This window comes from Rhinoderma darwinii, chromosome 3 (assembly GCF_050947455.1).
Source record: "Rhinoderma darwinii isolate aRhiDar2 chromosome 3, aRhiDar2.hap1, whole genome shotgun sequence".
NCBI lineage: Eukaryota > Metazoa > Chordata > Amphibia > Anura > Rhinodermatidae > Rhinoderma > Rhinoderma darwinii.
The window spans coordinates 414,609,639-414,627,934 of record NC_134689.1 but is presented as its reverse complement, the minus strand read 5'-3'; the positions used below and the strand labels follow the sequence as shown (position 1 = coordinate 414,627,934).

General features: G+C 37.9%; 24 non-coding genes across 24 annotated transcripts; all 24 read right to left on the bottom strand.

Annotated features, from left to right (window-relative positions):
* Positions 1–73: 73 nt before the first annotated feature.
* Positions 74–145, bottom strand: TRNAQ-UUG (transfer RNA glutamine (anticodon UUG)). The gene has a single exon. It is a non-coding gene; the product is annotated as a tRNA-Gln (tRNA).
* A 617-nt stretch (positions 146–762) lies between these two features.
* TRNAQ-UUG (transfer RNA glutamine (anticodon UUG)) lies at positions 763–834 on the bottom strand. The gene has a single exon. It is a non-coding gene; the product is annotated as a tRNA-Gln (tRNA).
* A 617-nt stretch (positions 835–1,451) lies between these two features.
* On the bottom strand, positions 1,452–1,523 carry TRNAQ-UUG (transfer RNA glutamine (anticodon UUG)). The gene has a single exon. It is a non-coding gene; the product is annotated as a tRNA-Gln (tRNA).
* Positions 1,524–2,831: 1,308 nt separating this feature from the next.
* Positions 2,832–2,903, bottom strand: TRNAQ-UUG (transfer RNA glutamine (anticodon UUG)). The gene has a single exon. It is a non-coding gene; the product is annotated as a tRNA-Gln (tRNA).
* Positions 2,904–3,520: 617 nt separating this feature from the next.
* Positions 3,521–3,592, bottom strand: TRNAQ-UUG (transfer RNA glutamine (anticodon UUG)). The gene has a single exon. It is a non-coding gene; the product is annotated as a tRNA-Gln (tRNA).
* A 617-nt stretch (positions 3,593–4,209) lies between these two features.
* On the bottom strand, positions 4,210–4,281 carry TRNAQ-UUG (transfer RNA glutamine (anticodon UUG)). The gene has a single exon. It is a non-coding gene; the product is annotated as a tRNA-Gln (tRNA).
* Positions 4,282–5,588: 1,307 nt separating this feature from the next.
* Positions 5,589–5,660, bottom strand: TRNAQ-UUG (transfer RNA glutamine (anticodon UUG)). Its single transcript has one exon. It is a non-coding gene; the product is annotated as a tRNA-Gln (tRNA).
* Positions 5,661–6,277: 617 nt separating this feature from the next.
* Positions 6,278–6,349, bottom strand: TRNAQ-UUG (transfer RNA glutamine (anticodon UUG)). Its single transcript has one exon. It is a non-coding gene; the product is annotated as a tRNA-Gln (tRNA).
* A 1,306-nt stretch (positions 6,350–7,655) lies between these two features.
* Positions 7,656–7,727, bottom strand: TRNAQ-UUG (transfer RNA glutamine (anticodon UUG)). Its single transcript has one exon. It is a non-coding gene; the product is annotated as a tRNA-Gln (tRNA).
* A 617-nt stretch (positions 7,728–8,344) lies between these two features.
* Positions 8,345–8,416, bottom strand: TRNAQ-UUG (transfer RNA glutamine (anticodon UUG)). Its single transcript has one exon. It is a non-coding gene; the product is annotated as a tRNA-Gln (tRNA).
* A 617-nt stretch (positions 8,417–9,033) lies between these two features.
* Positions 9,034–9,105, bottom strand: TRNAQ-UUG (transfer RNA glutamine (anticodon UUG)). The gene has a single exon. It is a non-coding gene; the product is annotated as a tRNA-Gln (tRNA).
* Positions 9,106–9,722: 617 nt separating this feature from the next.
* Positions 9,723–9,794, bottom strand: TRNAQ-UUG (transfer RNA glutamine (anticodon UUG)). The gene has a single exon. It is a non-coding gene; the product is annotated as a tRNA-Gln (tRNA).
* A 617-nt stretch (positions 9,795–10,411) lies between these two features.
* Positions 10,412–10,483, bottom strand: TRNAQ-UUG (transfer RNA glutamine (anticodon UUG)). The gene has a single exon. It is a non-coding gene; the product is annotated as a tRNA-Gln (tRNA).
* Positions 10,484–11,100: 617 nt separating this feature from the next.
* TRNAQ-UUG (transfer RNA glutamine (anticodon UUG)) lies at positions 11,101–11,172 on the bottom strand. Its single transcript has one exon. It is a non-coding gene; the product is annotated as a tRNA-Gln (tRNA).
* A 617-nt stretch (positions 11,173–11,789) lies between these two features.
* TRNAQ-UUG (transfer RNA glutamine (anticodon UUG)) lies at positions 11,790–11,861 on the bottom strand. Its single transcript has one exon. It is a non-coding gene; the product is annotated as a tRNA-Gln (tRNA).
* Positions 11,862–12,478: 617 nt separating this feature from the next.
* On the bottom strand, positions 12,479–12,550 carry TRNAQ-UUG (transfer RNA glutamine (anticodon UUG)). Its single transcript has one exon. It is a non-coding gene; the product is annotated as a tRNA-Gln (tRNA).
* Positions 12,551–13,167: 617 nt separating this feature from the next.
* Positions 13,168–13,239, bottom strand: TRNAQ-UUG (transfer RNA glutamine (anticodon UUG)). Its single transcript has one exon. It is a non-coding gene; the product is annotated as a tRNA-Gln (tRNA).
* A 617-nt stretch (positions 13,240–13,856) lies between these two features.
* TRNAQ-UUG (transfer RNA glutamine (anticodon UUG)) lies at positions 13,857–13,928 on the bottom strand. The gene has a single exon. It is a non-coding gene; the product is annotated as a tRNA-Gln (tRNA).
* A 617-nt stretch (positions 13,929–14,545) lies between these two features.
* Positions 14,546–14,617, bottom strand: TRNAQ-UUG (transfer RNA glutamine (anticodon UUG)). The gene has a single exon. It is a non-coding gene; the product is annotated as a tRNA-Gln (tRNA).
* Positions 14,618–15,234: 617 nt separating this feature from the next.
* TRNAQ-UUG (transfer RNA glutamine (anticodon UUG)) lies at positions 15,235–15,306 on the bottom strand. Its single transcript has one exon. It is a non-coding gene; the product is annotated as a tRNA-Gln (tRNA).
* Positions 15,307–15,923: 617 nt separating this feature from the next.
* On the bottom strand, positions 15,924–15,995 carry TRNAQ-UUG (transfer RNA glutamine (anticodon UUG)). The gene has a single exon. It is a non-coding gene; the product is annotated as a tRNA-Gln (tRNA).
* Positions 15,996–16,613: 618 nt separating this feature from the next.
* On the bottom strand, positions 16,614–16,685 carry TRNAQ-UUG (transfer RNA glutamine (anticodon UUG)). Its single transcript has one exon. It is a non-coding gene; the product is annotated as a tRNA-Gln (tRNA).
* A 617-nt stretch (positions 16,686–17,302) lies between these two features.
* Positions 17,303–17,374, bottom strand: TRNAQ-UUG (transfer RNA glutamine (anticodon UUG)). The gene has a single exon. It is a non-coding gene; the product is annotated as a tRNA-Gln (tRNA).
* A 617-nt stretch (positions 17,375–17,991) lies between these two features.
* On the bottom strand, positions 17,992–18,063 carry TRNAQ-UUG (transfer RNA glutamine (anticodon UUG)). The gene has a single exon. It is a non-coding gene; the product is annotated as a tRNA-Gln (tRNA).
* Positions 18,064–18,296: the final 233 nt, after the last annotated feature.

The following is an 18,296-nucleotide window of genomic DNA, read 5'->3' as shown; positions in this document are numbered from 1 at the left end:
GGCGTACAACAAGCACTATCAATACAATACTCATTGAAAAGGTACTACACTCAGAAGGAAGTAAACTGTGGCAAGGTCCCACCGAGAGTTGAACTCGGATTGCTGGATTCAAAGTCCAGAGTGATAACCATTACACCATGGAACCCTTGACAATAGAGGGAGGTTTGGATATTTCTACTAAACAGGCAGTACGTGTAATTACAATAAAGGGTCGGCTATCAATCAAAGTCGACCTCCCACAATAATCAAGAGGGCATAGCTTCTGTGCCTGCATGATCACCAAGATGTACAATTATTTTCTATTGCGGTTATATAACAAAAGCTAGAACCCTGCATTTAGAAAGGGAAAATACTATTACCAACTCAATGGGAAAAAACTGGGAAATAAATTTATGAATTTCAGTTGACTGAAAAGTTAACGGTAGTAACCAGTGTCAGGCAGCTACTGCCAAGGCAAAAAGACTGTAAATTAGTTTCCATTTGGATAATCTACAATGTGGATCATACTAATTTCCAAGGTCTGTCTGTACTGAACACCCTACGAGCTGCAAGTAGAGCCAGTGTTTGCATTACATGCCATAAAAAGACCCTTTAAATTTGTTGATTTTATATGCCCTCAATTCCATTCGTTTAATTATCTCTACGAGAGAATATTATAAAAAACATTTGTGTTGCTAAATCGTGTTTATGGCGTACAACAAGCACTATCAATACAATACTCATTGAATAGGTACTACACTCAGAAGGAAGTAAACTGTGGCAAGGTCCCACCGAGAGTTGAACTCGGATTGCTGGATTCAAAGTCCAGAGTGATAACCATTACACCATGGAACCCTTGACAATAGAGGGAGGTTTGGATATTTCTACTAAACAGGCAGTACGTGTAATTACAATAAAGGGTCGGCTATCAATCAAAGTCGACCTCCCACAATAATCAAGAGGGCATAGCTTCTGTGCCTGCATGATCACCAAGATGTACAATTATTTTCTATTGCGGTTATATAACAAAAGCTAGAACCCTGCATTTAGAAAGGGAAAATACTATTACCAACTCAATGGGAAAAAACTGGGAAATAAATTTATGAATTTCAGTTGACTGAAAAGTTAACGGTAGTAACCAGTGTCAGGCAGCTACTGCCAAGGCAAAAAGACTGTAAATTAGTTTCCATTTGGATAATCTACAATGTGGATCATACTAATTTCCAAGGTCTGTCTGTACTGAACACCCTACGAGCTGCAAGTAGAGCCAGTGTTTGCATTACATGCCATAAAAAGACCCTTTAAATTTGTTGATTTTATATGCCCTCAATTCCATTCGTTTAATTATCTCTACGAGAGAATATTATAAAAAACATTTGTGTTGCTAAATCGTGTTTATGGCGTACAACAAGCACTATCAATACAATACTCATTGAATAGGTACTACACTCAGAAGGAAGTAAACTGTGGCAAGGTCCCACCGAGAGTTGAACTCGGATTGCTGGATTCAAAGTCCAGAGTGATAACCATTACACCATGGAACCCTTGACAATAGAGGGAGGTTTGGATATTTCTACTAAACAGGCAGTACGTGTAATTACAATAAAGGGTCGGCTATCAATCAAAGTCGACCTCCCACAATAATCAAGAGGGCATAGCTTCTGTGCCTGCATGATCACCAAGATGTACAATTATTTTCTATTGCGGTTATATAACAAAAGCTAGAACCCTGCATTTAGAAAGGGAAAATACTATTACCAACTCAATGGGAAAAAACTGGGAAATAAATTTATGAATTTCAGTTGACTGAAAAGTTAACGGTAGTAACCAGTGTCAGGCAGCTACTGCCAAGGCAAAAAGACTGTAAATTAGTTTCCATTTGGATAATCTACAATGTGGATCATACTAATTTCCAAGGTCTGTCTGTACTGAACACCCTACGAGCTGCAAGTAGAGCCAGTGTTTGCATTACATGCCATAAAAAGACCCTTTAAATTTGTTGATTTTATATGCCCTCAATTCCATTCGTTTAATTATCTCTACGAGAGAATATTATAAAAAACATTTGTGTTGCTAAATCGTGTTTATGGCGTACAACAAGCACTATCAATACAATACCTCATTGAAAAGGTACTACACTCAGAAGGAAGTAAACTTTGGCAAGGTCCCATCGAGAGTTAAACTTGGATTGCTGGTTTCAAAGTCCAGAGTGCTAACCATTACACCATGAAACCCTTGACAATAGAGATGAGGTTTGGTTATTTCTACTAAACTGGCAGTACGTGTAATTACAATAAAGGGTCAGCTATCAATCAAAGTTGACCTCCCACAATAATAAAGAGGGCATAGCTTCTGTGCCTGCATGATCACCAAGATGTAGAATTATTTTCTATTGCGGTTATATAACAAAAGCTAGAACCCTGCATTTAGAAAGGGAAAATACTATTACCAACTCAATGGGAAAAAACTGGGAAATTAAATTATGAATTTCAGTTGACTGAAAAGTTAAGGGTAGTAACCAGTGTCAGGCAGCTACTGCCAAGGCAAAAAGACTGTAAATTAGTTTCCATTTGGATAATCTACAATGTGGATCATACTAATTTCCAAGGTCTGTCTGTACTGAACACCCTACGAGCTGCAAGTAAAGCCAGTGTTTGCATTACATGACATAAAAAGACCCTTTAAATTTGTTGATTTTATATGCCCTCAATTCCATTCGTTTAATTATCTCTATGAGAGAATATTATAAAAAACATTTGTGTTGCTAAATCGTGTTTATGGCGTACAACAAGCACTATCAATACAATACTCATTGAAAAGGTACTACACTCAGAAGGAAGTAAACTGTGGCAAGGTCCCACCGAGAGTTGAACTCGGATTGCTGGATTCAAAGTCCAGAGTGCTAACCATTACACCATGGAACCCTTGACAATAGAGTGAGGTTTGGATATTTCTACTAAACAGGCAGTATGTGTAATTACAATAAAGGTTCGGCTATCAATCAAAGTCGACCTCCCACAATAATCAAGAGGGCATAGCTTCTGTGCCTGCATGATCACCAAGATGTACAATTATTTTCTATTGCGGTTATATAACAAAAGCTAGAACCCTGCATTTAGAAAGGGAAAATACTATTACCAACTCAATGGGAAAAAACTGGGAAATAAATTTATGAATTTCAGTTGACTGAAAAGTTAAGGGTAGTAACCAGTGTCAGGCAGCTACTGCCAAGGCAAAAATACTGTAAATTAGTTTCCATTTGGATAATCTACAATGTGGATCATACTAATTTCCAAGGTCTGTCTGTACTGAACACCCTACGAGCTGGAAGTAGAGCCAGTGTTTGCATTACATGCCATAAAAAGACCCTTTAAATTTGTTGATTTTATATGCCCTCAATTCCATTCGTTTAATTATCTCTACGAGAGAATATTATAAAAAACATTTGTGTTGCTAAATCGTGTTTATGGCGTACAACAAGCACTATCAATACAATACTCATTAAAAAGGTACTACACTCAGAAGTAAGTAAACTGTGCCAAGGTCCCACCGAGAGTTGAACTCGGATTGCTGGATTCAAAGTCCAGAGTGATAACCATTACACCATGGAACCCTTGACAATAGAGTGAGGTTTGGATATTTCTACTAAACAGGCAGTACGTGTAATTACAATAAAGGGTCGGCTATCAATCAAAGTCGACCTCCCACAATAATCAAGAGGGCATAGCTTCTGTGCCTGCATGATCAACAAGATGTACAATTATTTTCTATTGCGGTTATATAACAAAAGCTAGAACCCTGCATTTAGAAAGGGAAAATACTATTACCAACTCAATGGGAAAAAACTGGGAAATAAATTTATGAATTTCAGTTGACTGAAAAGTTAAGGGTAGTAACCAGTGTCAGGCAGCTACTGCCAAGGCAAAAAGACTGTAAATTAGTTTCCATTTGGATAATCTACAATGTGGATCATACTAATTTCCAAGGTCTGTCTGTACTGAACACCCTACGAGCTGCAAGTAGAGCCAGTGTTTGCATTACATGCCATAAAAAGACCCTTTAAATTTGTTGATTTTATATGCCCTCAATTCCATTCGTTTAATTATCTCTACGAGAGAATATTATAAAAAACATTTGTGTTGCTAAATCGTGTTTATGGCGTACAACAAGCACTATCAATACAATACTCATTGAATAGGTACTACACTCAGAAGGAAGTAAACTGTGGCAAGGTCCCACCGAGAGTTGAACTCAGATCGCTGGATTCAAAGTCCAGAGTGGTAACCATTACACCATGGAACCCTTGACAATAGAGGGAGGTTTGGATATTTCTACTAAACAGGCAGTACGTGTAATTACAATAAAGGGTCGGCTATCAATCAAAGTCGACCTCCCACAATAATCAAGAGGGCATAGCTTCTGTGCCTGCATGATCAACAAGATGTACAATTATTTTCTATTGCGGTTATATAACAAAAGCTAGAACCCTGCATTTAGAAAGGGAAAATACTATTACCAACTCAATGGGAAAAAACTGGGAAATAAATGTATGAATTTCAGTTGACTGAAAAGTTAAGGGTAGTAACCAGTGTCAGGCAGCTACTGCCAAGGCAAAAAGACTGTAAATTAGTTTCCATTTGGATAATCTACAATGTGGATCATACTAATTTCCAAGGTCTGTCTGTACTGAACACCCTACGAGCTGGAAGTAGAGCCAGTGTTTGCATTACATGCCATAAAAAGACCCTTTAAATTTGTTGATTTTATATGCCCTCAATTCCATTCCTTTAATTATCTCTACGAGAGAATATTATAAAAAACATATGTGTTGCTAAATCGTGTTTATGGCGTACAACAAGCACTATCAATACAATACTCATTGAAGAGGTACTACACTCAGAAGGAAGTAAACTGTGGCAAGGTCCCACCGAGAGTTGAACTCAGATCGCTGGGTTCAAAGTCCAGAGTGGTAACCATTACACCATGGAACCCTTGACAATAGAGGGAGGTTTGGATATTTCTACTAAACAGGCAGTACGTGTAATTACAATAAAGGGTCGGCTATCAATCAAAGTCGACCTCCCACAATAATCAAGAGGGCATAGCTTCTGTGCCTGCATGATCACCAAGATGTACAATTATTTTCCATTGCGGTTATATAACAAAAGCTAGAACCCTGCATTTAGAAAGGGAAAATACTATTACCAACTCAATGGTAAAAAACTGGGAAATAAATTTATGAATTTCAGTTGACTGAAAAGTTAAGGGTAGTAACCAGTGTCAGGCAGCTACTGCCAAGGCAAAAAGACTGTAAATTAGTTTCCATTTGGATATTCTACAATGTGGATCATACTAATTTCCAAGGTCTGTCTGTACTGAACACCCTACGAGCTGGAAGTGGAGCCAGTGTTTGCATTACATGCCATAAAAAGACCCTTTAAATTTTTTGAGTTTATATGCCCTCAATTCCATTCGTTTAATTATCTCTACGAGAGAATATTATAAAAAAACATTTGTGTTGCTAAATCGTGTTTATGGCATACAACAAGCGCTATCAATACAATACTCATTGAAAAGGTACTACACTCAGAAGGAAGTAAACTGTGGCAAGGTCCCACCGAGAGTTGAACTCAGATTGCTGGATTCAAAGTCCAGAGTGCTAACCATTACACCATGGAACCCTTGACCATAGAAGGAGGTTTGGATATTTCTACTAAACAGGCAGTTCGTGTAATTACAATAAAGGGTCGGCTATCAATCAAAGTCGACCTCCCACAATAATCAAGAGGGCATAGCTTCTGTGCCTGCATGATCACCAAGATGTACAATTATTTTCTATTGCGGTTATATAACAAAAGCTAGAACCCTGCATTTAGAAAGGGAAAATACTATTACCAACTCAATGGGAAAAAACTGGGAAATAAATTTATGAATTTCAGTTGACTGAAAAGTTAACGGTAGTAACCAGTGTCAGGCAGCTACTGCCAAGGCAGAAAGACTGTAAATTAGTTTCCATTTGGATAATGTACAATGTGGATCATACTAATTTCCAAGGTCTGTCTGTACTGAACACCCTACGAGCTGCAAGTAGAGCCAGTGTTTGCATTACATGCCATAAAAAGACCCTTTAAATTTGTTGATTTTATATGCCCTCAATTCCATTCGTTTAATTATCTCTACGAGAGAATATTATAAAAAACATTTGTGTTGCTAAATCGTGTTTATGGCGTACAACAAGCACTATCAATACAATACTCATTGAAAAGGTACTACACTCAGAAGGAAGTAAACTGTGGCAAGGTCCCACCGAGAGTTGAACTTGGATTGCTGGATTCAAAGTCCAGAGTGATAACCATTACACCATGGAACCCTTGACAATAGAGGGAGGTTTGGATATTTCTACTAAACAGGCAGTACGTGTAATTACAATAAAGGGTCGGCTATCAATCAAAGTCGACCTCCCACAATAATCAAGAGGGCATAGCTTCTGTGACTGCATGATCACCAAGATGTACAATTATTTTCTATTGCGGTTATATAACAAAAGCTAGAACCCTGCATTTAGAAAGGGAAAATACTATTACCAACTCAATGGGAAAAAACTGGGAAATAAATTTATGAATTTCAGTTGACTGAAAAGTTAAGGGTAGTAACCAGTGTCAGGCAGCTACTGCCAAGGCAAAAAGACTGTAAATTAGTTTCCATTTGGATAATCTACAATGTGGATCATACTAATTTCCAAGGTCTGTCTGTACTGAACACCCTACGAGCTGGAAGTAGAGCCAGTGTTTGCATTACATGCCATAAAAAGACCCTTTAAATTTGTTGATTTTATATGCCCTCAATTCCATTCGTTTAATTATCTCTACGAGAGAATATTATAAAAAACATTTGTGTTGCTAAATCGTGTTTATGGCGTACAACAAGCACTATCAATACAATACTCATTGAAGAGGTACTACACTCAGAAGGAAGTAAACTGTGGCAAGGTCCCACCGAGAGTTGAACTCAGATCGCTGGATTCAAAGTCCAGATTGGTAACCATTACACCATGGAACCCTTGACAATAGAGAGAGGTTTGGATATTTCTACTAAACAGGCCGTACGTGTAATTACAATAAAGGGTCGGCTATCAATCAAAGTCGACCTCCCACAATAATCAAGAGGGCATAGCTTCTGTGCCTGCATGATCACCAAGATGTACAATTATTTTCTATTGCGGTTATATAACAAAAGCTAGAACCCTGCATTTAGAAAGGGAAAATACTATTACCAACTCAATGGGAAAAAACTGGGAAATAAATGTATGAATTTCAGTTGACTGAAAAGTTAAGGGTAGTAACCAGTGTCAGGCAGCTACTGCCAAGGCAAAAAGACTGTAAATTAGTTTCCATTTGGATAATCTACAATGTGGATCATACTAATTTCCAAGGTCTGTCTGTACTGAACACCCTACGAGCTGGAAGTAGAGCCAGTGTTTGCATTACATGCCATAAAAAGACCCTTTAAATTTGTTGATTTTATATGCCCTCAATTCCATTCGTTTAATTATCTCTACGAGAGAATATTATAAAAAACATTTGTGTTGCTAAATCGTGTTTATGGCGTACAACAAGCACTATCAATACAATACTCATTGAAGAGGTACTACACTCAGAAGGAAGTAAACTGTGGCAAGGTCCCACCGAGAGTTGAACTCAGATCGCTGGATTCAAAGTCCAGAGTGGTAACCATTACACCATGGAACCCTTGACAATAGAGGGAGGTTTGGATATTTCTACTAAACAGGCAGTACGTGTAATTACAATAAAGGGTCGGCTATCAATCAAAGTCGACCTCCCACAATAATCAAGAGGGCATAGCTTCTGTGCCTGCATGATCACCAAGATGTACAATTATTTTCCATTGCGGTTATATAACAAAAGCTAGAACCCTGCATTTAGAAAGGGAAAATACTATTACCAACTCAATGGTAAAAAACTGGGAAATAAATTTATGAATTTCAGTTGACTGAAAAGTTAACGGTAGTAACCAGTGTCAGGCAGCTACTGCCAAGGCAGAAAGACTGTAAATTAGTTTCCATTTGGATAATGTACAATGTGGATCATACTAATTTCCAAGGTCTGTCTGTACTGAACACCCTACGAGCTGCAAGTAGAGCCAGTGTTTGCAATATATGCCATAAAAAGACCCTTTAAATTTGTTGATTTTATATGCCCTCAATTCCATTCGTTTAATTATCTCTACGAGAGAATATTATAAAAAACATTTGTGTTGCTAAATCGTGTTTATGGCGTACAACAAGCACTATCAATACAATACTCATTGAAAAGGTACTACACTCAGAAGGAAGTAAACTGTGGCAAGGTCCCACCGAGAGTTGAACTCGGATTGCTGGATTCAAAGTCCAGAGTGCTAACCATTACACCATGGAACCCTTGACAATAGAAGGAGGTTTGGATATTTCTACTAAACAGGCAGTACGTGTAATTACAATAAAGGGTCGGCTATCAATCAAAGTCGACCTCCCACAATAATCAAGAGGGCATAGCTTCTGTGCCTGAATGATCACCAAGATGTACAATTATTTTCTATTGCGGTTATATAACAAAAGCTAGAACCCTGCATTTAGAAAGGGAAAATACTATTACCAACTCAATGGGAAAAAACTGGGAAATAAATTTATGAATTTCAGTTGACTGAAAAGTTAACGGTAGTAACCAGTGTCAGGCAGCTACTGCCAAGGCAGAAAGACTGTAAATTAGTTTCCATTTGGATAATGTACAATGTGGATCATACTAATTTCCAAGGTCTGTCTGTACTGAACACCCTACGAGCTGCAAGTAGAGCCAGTGTTTGCATTACATGCCATAAAAAGACCCTTTAAATTTGTTGATTTTATAAGCCCTCAATTCCATTCGTTTAATTATCTCTACGAGAGAATATTATAAAAAACATTTGTGTTGCTAAATCGTGTTTATGGCGTACAACAAGCACTATCAATACAATACTCATTGAAAAGGTACTACACTCAGATGGAAGTAAACTGTGGCAAGGTCCCACCGAGAGTTGAACTCAGATTGCTGGATTCAAAGTCCAGAGTGATAACCATTACACCATGGAACCCTTGACAATAGAGGGAGGTTTGGATATTTCTACTAAACAGGCAGTACGTGTAATTACAATAAAGGGTCGGCTATCAATCAAAGTCGACCTCCCACAATAATCAAGAGGGCATAGCTTCTGTGCCTGCATGATCACCAAGATGTACAATTATTTTCTATTGCGGTTATATAACAAAAGCTAGAACCCTGCATTTAGAAAGGGAAAATACTATTACCAACTCAATGGTAAAAAACTGGGAAATAAATTTATGAATTTCAGTTGACTGAAAAGTTAACGGTAGTAACCAGTGTCAGGCAGCTACTGCCAAGGCAGAAAGACTGTAAATTAGTTTCCATTTGGATAATGTACAATGTGGATCATACTAATTTCCAAGGTCTGTCTGTACTGAACACCCTACGAGCTGCAAGTAGAGCCAGTGTTTGCATTACATGCCATAAAAAGACCCTTTAAATTTGTTGATTTTATATGCCCTCAATTCCATTCGTTTAATTATCTCTACGAGAGAATATTATAAAAAACATTTGTGTTGCTAAATCGTGTTTATGGCGTACAACAAGCACTGTCAATACAACACTCATTGAAAAGGTACTACACTCAGAAGGAAGTAAACTGTGGCAAGGTCCCACCGAGAGTTGAACTCGGATTGCTGGATTCAAAGTCCAGAGTGATAACCATTACACCATGGAACCCTTGACAATAGAGGGAGGTTTGGATATTTCTACTAAACAGGCAGTACGTGTAATTACAATAAAGGGTCGGCTATCAATCAAAGTCGACCTCCCACAATAATCAAGAGGGCATAGCTTCTGTGCCTGCATGATCACCAAGATGTACAATTATTTTCTATTGCGGTTATATAACAAAAGCTAGAACCCTGCATTTAGAAAGGGAAAATACTATTACCAACTCAATGGTAAAAAACTGGGAAATAAATTTATGAATTTCAGTTGACTGAAAAGTTAACGGTAGTAACCAGTGTCAGGCAGCTACTGCCAAGGCAGAAAGACTGTAAATTAGTTTCCATTTGGATAATGTACAATGTGGATCATACTAATTTCCAAGGTCTGTCTGTACTGAACACCCTACGAGCTGCAAGTAGAGCCAGTGTTTGCATTACATGCCATAAAAAGACCCTTTAAATTTGTTGATTTTATATGCCCTCAATTCCATTCGTTTAATTATCTCTACGAGAGAATATTATAAAAAACATTTGTGTTGCTAAATCGTGTTTATGGCGTACAACAAGCACTGTCAATACAACACTCATTGAAAAGGTACTACACTCAGAAGGAAGTAAACTGTGGCAAGGTCCCACCGAGAGTTGAACTCGGATTGCTGGATTCAAAGTCCAGAGTGATAACCATTACACCATGGAACCCTTGACAATAGAGGGAGGTTTGGATATTTCTACTAAACAGGCAGTACGTGTAATTACAATAAAGGGTCGGCTATCAATCAAAGTCGACCTCCCACAATAATCAAGAGGGCATAGCTTCTGTGACTGCATGATCACCAAGATGTACAATTATTTTCTATTGCGGTTATATAACAAAAGCTAGAACCCTGCATTTAGAAAGGGAAAATACTATTACCAACTCAATGGTAAAAAACTGGGAAATAAATTTATGAATTTCAGTTGACTGAAAAGTTAACGGTAGTAACCAGTGTCAGGCAGCTACTGCCAAGGCAGAAAGACTGTAAATTAGTTTCCATTTGGATAATGTACAATGTGGATCATACTAATTTCCAAGGTCTGTCTGTACTGAACACCCTACGAGCTGCAAGTAGAGCCAGTGTTTGCATTACATGCCATAAAAAGACCCTTTAAATTTGTTGATTTTATATGCCCTCAATTCCATTTGTTTAATTATCTCTACGAGAGAATATTATAAAAAACATTTGTGTTGCTAAATCGTGTTTATGGCGTACAACAAGCACTATCAATACAATACTCATTGAAAAGGTACTACACTCAGAAGGAAGTAAACTGTGGCAAGGTCCCACCGAGAGTTGAACCCGGATTGCTGGATTCAAAGTCCAGAGTGATAACCATTACACCATGGAACCCTTGACAATAGAGGGAGGTTTGGATATTTCTACTAAACAGGCAGTACGTGTAATTACAATAAAGGGTCGGCTATCAATCAAAGTCGACCTCCCACAATAATCAAGAGGGCATAGCTTCTGTGCCTGCATGATCACCAAGATGTACAATTATTTTCTATTGCGGTTATATAACAAAAGCTAGAACCCTGCATTTAGAAAGGGAAAATACTATTACCAACTCAATGGGAAAAAACTGGGAAATAAATTTATGAATTTCAGTTGACTGAAAAGTTAACGGTAGTAACCAGTGTCAGGCAGCTACTGCCAAGGCAGAAAGACTGTAAATTAGTTTCCATTTGGATAATGTACAATGTGGATCATACTAATTTCCAAGGTCTGTCTGTACTGAACACCCTACGAGCTGCAAGTAGAGCCAGTGTTTGCATTACATGCCATAAAAAGACCCTTTAAATTTGTTGATTTTATAAGCCCTCAATTCCATTCGTTTAATTATCTCTACGAGAGAATATTATAAAAAACATTTGTGTTGCTAAATCGTGTTTATGGCGTACAACAAGCACTATCAATACAATACTCATTGAAAAGGTACTACACTCAGATGGAAGTAAACTGTGGCAAGGTCCCACCGAGAGTTGAACTCAGATTGCTGGATTCAAAGTCCAGAGTGATAACCATTACACCATGGAACCCTTGACAATAGAGGGAGGTTTGGATATTTCTACTAAACAGGCAGTACGTGTAATTACAATAAAGGGTCGGCTATCAATCAAAGTCGACCTCCCACAATAATCAAGAGGGCATAGCTTCTGTGCCTGCATGATCACCAAGATGTACAATTATTTTCTATTGCGGTTATATAACAAAAGCTAGAACCCTGCATTTAGAAAGGGAAAATACTATTACCAACTCAATGGTAAAAAACTGGGAAATAAATTTATGAATTTCAGTTGACTGAAAAGTTAACGGTAGTAACCAGTGTCAGGCAGCTACTGCCAAGGCAGAAAGACTGTAAATTAGTTTCCATTTGGATAATGTACAATGTGGATCATACTAATTTCCAAGGTCTGTCTGTACTGAACACCCTACGAGCTGCAAGTAGAGCCAGTGTTTGCATTACATGCCATAAAAAGACCCTTTAAATTTGTTGATTTTATATGCCCTCAATTCCATTCGTTTAATTATCTCTACGAGAGAATATTATAAAAAACATTTGTGTTGCTAAATCGTGTTTATGGCGTACAACAAGCACTGTCAATACAACACTCATTGAAAAGGTACTACACTCAGAAGGAAGTAAACTGTGGCAAGGTCCCACCGAGAGTTGAACTCGGATTGCTGGATTCAAAGTCCAGAGTGATAACCATTACACCATGGAACCCTTGACAATAGAGGGAGGTTTGGATATTTCTACTAAACAGGCAGTACGTGTAATTACAATAAAGGGTCGGCTATCAATCAAAGTCGACCTCCCACAATAATCAAGAGGGCATAGCTTCTGTGACTGCATGATCACCAAGATGTACAATTATTTTCTATTGCGGTTATATAACAAAAGCTAGAACCCTGCATTTAGAAAGGGAAAATACTATTACCAACTCAATGGTAAAAAACTGGGAAATAAATTTATGAATTTCAGTTGACTGAAAAGTTAACGGTAGTAACCAGTGTCAGGCAGCTACTGCCAAGGCAGAAAGACTGTAAATTAGTTTCCATTTGGATAATGTACAATGTGGATCATACTAATTTCCAAGGTCTGTCTGTACTGAACACCCTACGAGCTGCAAGTAGAGCCAGTGTTTGCATTACATGCCATAAAAAGACCCTTTAAATTTGTTGATTTTATATGCCCTCAATTCCATTTGTTTAATTATCTCTACGAGAGAATATTATAAAAAACATTTGTGTTGCTAAATCGTGTTTATGGCGTACAACAAGCACTATCAATACAATACTCATTGAAAAGGTACTACACTCAGAAGGAAGTAAACTGTGGCAAGGTCCCACCGAGAGTTGAACCCGGATTGCTGGATTCAAAGTCCAGAGTGATAACCATTACACCATGGAACCCTTGACAATAGAGGGAGGTTTGGATATTTCTACTAAACAGGCAGTACGTGTAATTACAATAAAGGGTCGGCTATCAATCAAAGTCGACCTCCCACAATAATCAAGAGGGCATAGCTTCTGTGCCTGCATGATCACCAAGATGTACAATTATTTTCTATTGCGGTTATATAACAAAAGCTAGAACCCTGCATTTAGAAAGGGAAAATACTATTACCAACTCAATGGGAAAAAACTGGGAAATAAATGTATGAATTTCAGTTGACTGAAAAGTTAAGGGTAGTAACCAGTGTCAGGCAGCTACTGCCAAGGCAAAAAGACTGTAAATTAGTTTCCATTTGGATAATCTACAATGTGGATCATACTAATTTCCAAGGTCTGTCTGTACTGAACACCCTACGAGCTGGAAGTAGAGCCAGTGTTTGCATTACATGCCATAAAAAGACCCTTTAAATTTGTTGATTTTATATGCCCTCAATTCCATTCCTTTAATTATCTCTACGAGAGAATATTATAAAAAACATTTGTGTTGCTAAATCGTGTTTATGGCGTACAACAAGCACTATCAATACAATACTCATTGAAGAGGTACTACACTCAGAAGGAAGTAAACTGTGGCAAGGTCCCACCGAGAGTTGAACTCAGATCGCTGGATTCAAAGTCCAGAGTGGTAACCATTACACCATGGAACCCTTGACAATAGAGGGAGGTTTGGATATTTCTACTAAACAGGCCGTACGTGTAATTACAATAAAGGGTCGGCTATCAATCAAAGTCGACCTCCCACAATAATCAAGAGGGCATAGCTTCTGTGCCTGCATGATCACCAAGATGTACAATTATTTTCTATTGCGGTTATATAACAAAAGCTAGAACCCTGCATTTAGAAAGGGAAAATACTATTACCAACTCAATGGGAAAAAACTGGGAAATAAATGTATGAATTTCAGTTGACTGAAAAGTTAAGGGTAGTAACCAGTGTCAGGCAGCTACTGCCAAGGCAAAAAGACTGTAAATTAGTTTCCATTTGGATAATCTACAATGTGGATCATACTAATTTCCAAGGTCTGTCTGTACTGAACACCCTACGAGCTGGAAGTAGAGCCAGTGTTTGCATTACATGCCATAAAAAGACCCTTTAAATTTGTTGATTTTATATGCCCTCAATTCCATTCCTTTAATTATCTCTACGAGAGAATATTATAAAAAACATTTGTGTTGCTAAATCGTGTTTATGGCGTACAACAAGCACTATCAATACAATACTCATTGAAGAGGTACTACACTCAGAAGGAAGTAAACTGTGGCAAGGTCCCACCGAGAGTTGAACTCGGATTGCTGGATTCAAAGTCCAGAGTGATAACCATTACACCATGGAACCCTTGACAATATAGGGAGGTTTGGATATTTCTACTAAACAGGCAGTACGTGTAATTACAATAAAGGGTCGGCTATCAATCAAAGTCGACCTCCCACAATAATCAAGAGGGCATAGCTTCTGTGCCTGCATGATCACCAAGATGTACAATTATTTTCTATTGCGGTTATATAACAAAAGCTAGAACCCTGCATTTAGAAAGGGAAAATACTATTACCAACTCAATGGGAAAAAACTGGGAAATAAATTTATGAATTTCAGTTGACTGAAAAGTTAACGGTAGTAACCAGTGTCAGGCAGCTACTGCCAAGGCAGAAAGACTGTAAATTAGTTTCCATTTGGATAATGTACAATGTGGATCATACTAATTTCCAAGGTCTGTCTGTACTGAACACCCTACGAGCTGCAAGTACAGCCAGTGTTTGCATTACATGCCATAAAAAGACCCTTTAAATTTGTTGATTTTATATGCCCTCAATTCCATTCGTTTAATTATCTCTACGAGAGAATATTATAAAAAACATTTGTGTTGCTAAATCGTGTTTATGGCGTACAACAAGCACTATCAATACAATACTCATTGAAAAGGTACTACACTCAGATGGAAGTAAACTGTGGCAAGGTCCCACCGAGAGTTGAACTCGGATTGCTGGATTCAAAGTCCAGAGTGCTAACCATTACACCATGGAACCCTTGACGATAGAGGGAGGTTTGGATATTTCTACTAAACAGGCAGTACGTGTAATTACAATAAAGGGTCGGCTATCAATCAAAGTCGACCTCCCACAATAATCAAGAGGGCATAGCTTCTGTGCCTGCATGATCACCAAGATGTACAATTATTTTCTATTGCGGTTATATAACAAAAGCTAGAACCCTGCATTTAGAAAGGGAAAATACTATTACCAACTCAATGGGAAAAAACTGGGAAATAAATTTATGAATTTCAGTTGACTGAAAAGTTAACGGTAGTAACCAGTGTCAGGCAGCTACTGCCAAGGCAGAAAAACTGTAAATTAGTTTCCATTTGGATAATGTACAATGTGGATCATACTAATTTCCAAGGTCTGTCTGTACTGAACACCCTACGAGCTGCAAGTAGAGCCAGTGTTTGCATTACATGCCATAAAAAGACCCTTTACATTTGTTGATTTTATATGCCCTCAATTCCATTCGTTTAATTATCTCTACGAGAGAATATTATAAAAAACATTTGTGTTGCTAAATCGTGTTTATGGCGTACAACAAGCACTATCAATACAATACTCATTGAAAAGGTACTACACTCAGAAGGAAGTAAACTGTGGCAAGGTCCCACCGAGAGTTGAACTCGGATTACTGGATTCAAAGTCCAGAGTGCTAACCATTACACCATGGAACCCTTGACAATAGAGGGAGGTTTGGATATTTCTACTAAACAGGCAGTACGTGTAATTACAATAAAGGGTCGGCTATCAATCAAAGTCGACCTCCCACAATAATCAAGAGGGCATAGCTTCTGTGCCTGCATGATCACCAAGATGTACAATTATTTTCTATTGCGGTTATATAACAAAAGCTAGAACCCTGCATTTAGAAAGGGAAAATACTATTACCAACTCAATTAGAAAAAACTGGGAAATAAATTTATGAATTTCAGTTGACTGAAAATTTAAGGGTAGTAACCAGTGTCAGGCAGCTACTGCCAAGGCAAAAAGACTGTAAATTAGTTTCCATTTGGATAATCTACAATGTGGATCATACTAATATCCAAGGTCTGTCTGTACTGAACACCCTACGAGCTGGAAGTGGAGCCAGTGTTTGCATTACGTGCCATAAAAAGACCCTTTAAATTTGTTGATTTTATAAGCCCTCAATTACATTGGTTTAATTATCTCTACGAGAGAATATTATAAAAAACATTTGTGTTGCTAAATCGTGTTTATGGCATACAACAAGCACTATCAATACAATACCTCATTGAAAAGGTACTACACTCAGAAGGAAGTAAACTGTGGCAAGGTCCCACCGAGAGTTGAACTCGGATTGCTGGATTCAAAGTCCAGAGTGATAACCATTACACCATGGAACCCTTGACAATAGAGGGAGGTTTGGATATTTCTACTAAACAGGCAGTACGTGTAATTACAATAAAGGGTCGGCTATCAATCAAAGTCGACCTCCCACAATAATCAAGAAGGCATAGCTTCTGTGCCTGCATGATCACCAAGATGTACAATTATTTTCTATTGCGGTTATATAACAAAAACTAGAACCCTGCATTTAGAAAGGGAAAATACTATTACCAACTCAATGGTAAAAAACTGGGAAATAAATGTATGAATTTCAGTTGACTGAAAAGTTAAGGGTAGTAACCAGTGTCAGGCAGCTACTGCCAAGGCAGAAAAACTGTAAATTAGTTTCCATTTGGATAATGTACAATGTGGATCATACTAATTTCCAAGGTCTGTCTGTACTGAACACCCTACGAGCTGCAAGTAGAGCCAGTGTTTGCATTACATGCCATAAAAAGACCCTTTACATTTGTTGATTTTATATGCCCTCAATTCCATTCGTTTAATTATCTCTACGAGAGAATATTATAAAAAACATTTGTGTTGCTAAATCGTGTTTATGGCGTACAACAAGCACTATCAATACAATACTCATTGAAAAGGTACTACACTCAGAAGGAAGTAAACTGTGGCAAGGTCCCACCGAGAGTTGAACTCGGATTACTGGATTCAAAGTCCAGAGTGCTAACCATTACACCATGGAACCCTTGACAATAGAGGGAGGTTTGGATATTTCTACTAAACAGGCAGTACGTGTAATTACAATAAAGGGTCGGCTATCAATCAAAGTCGACCTCCCACAATAATCAAGAGGGCATAGCTTCTGTGCCTGCATGATCACCAAGATGTACAATTATTTTCTATTGCGGTTATATAACAAAAACTAGAACCCTGCATTTAGAAAGGGAAAATACTATTACCAACTCAATGGTAAAAAACTGGGAAATAAATTTATGAATTTCAGTTGACTGAAAAGTTAACGGTAGTAACCAGTGTCAGGCAGCTACTGCCAAGGCAAAAAGACTGTAAATTAGTTTCCATTTGGATAATCTACAATGTGGATCATACTAATTTCCAAGGTCTGTCTGTACTGAACACCCTACGAGCTGCAAGTAGAGCCAGTGTTTGCATTACATGCCATAAAAAGACCCTTTAAATTTGTTGATTTTATATGCCCTCAATTCCATTCGTTTAATTATCTCTACGAGAGAATATTATAAAAAACATTTGTGTTGCTAAATCGTGTTTATGGCGTACAACAAGCACTGTCAATACAACACTCATTGAAAAGGTACTACACTCAGAAGGAAGTAAACTGTGGCAAGGTCCCACCGAGAGTTGAACTCGGATTGCTGGATTCAAAGTCCAGAGTGCTAACCATTACACCATGGAACCCTTGACAATAGAGTGAGGTTTGGATATTTCTACTAAACAGGCAGTATGTGTAATTACAATAAAGGGTCGGCTATCAATCAAAGTCGACCTCCCACAATAATCAAGAGGGCATAGCTTCTGTGCCTGCATGATCACCAAGATGTAGAATTATTTTCTATTGCGGTTATATAACAAAAGCTAGAACCCTGCATTTAGAAAGGGAAAATACTATTACCAACTCAATGGGAAAAAAC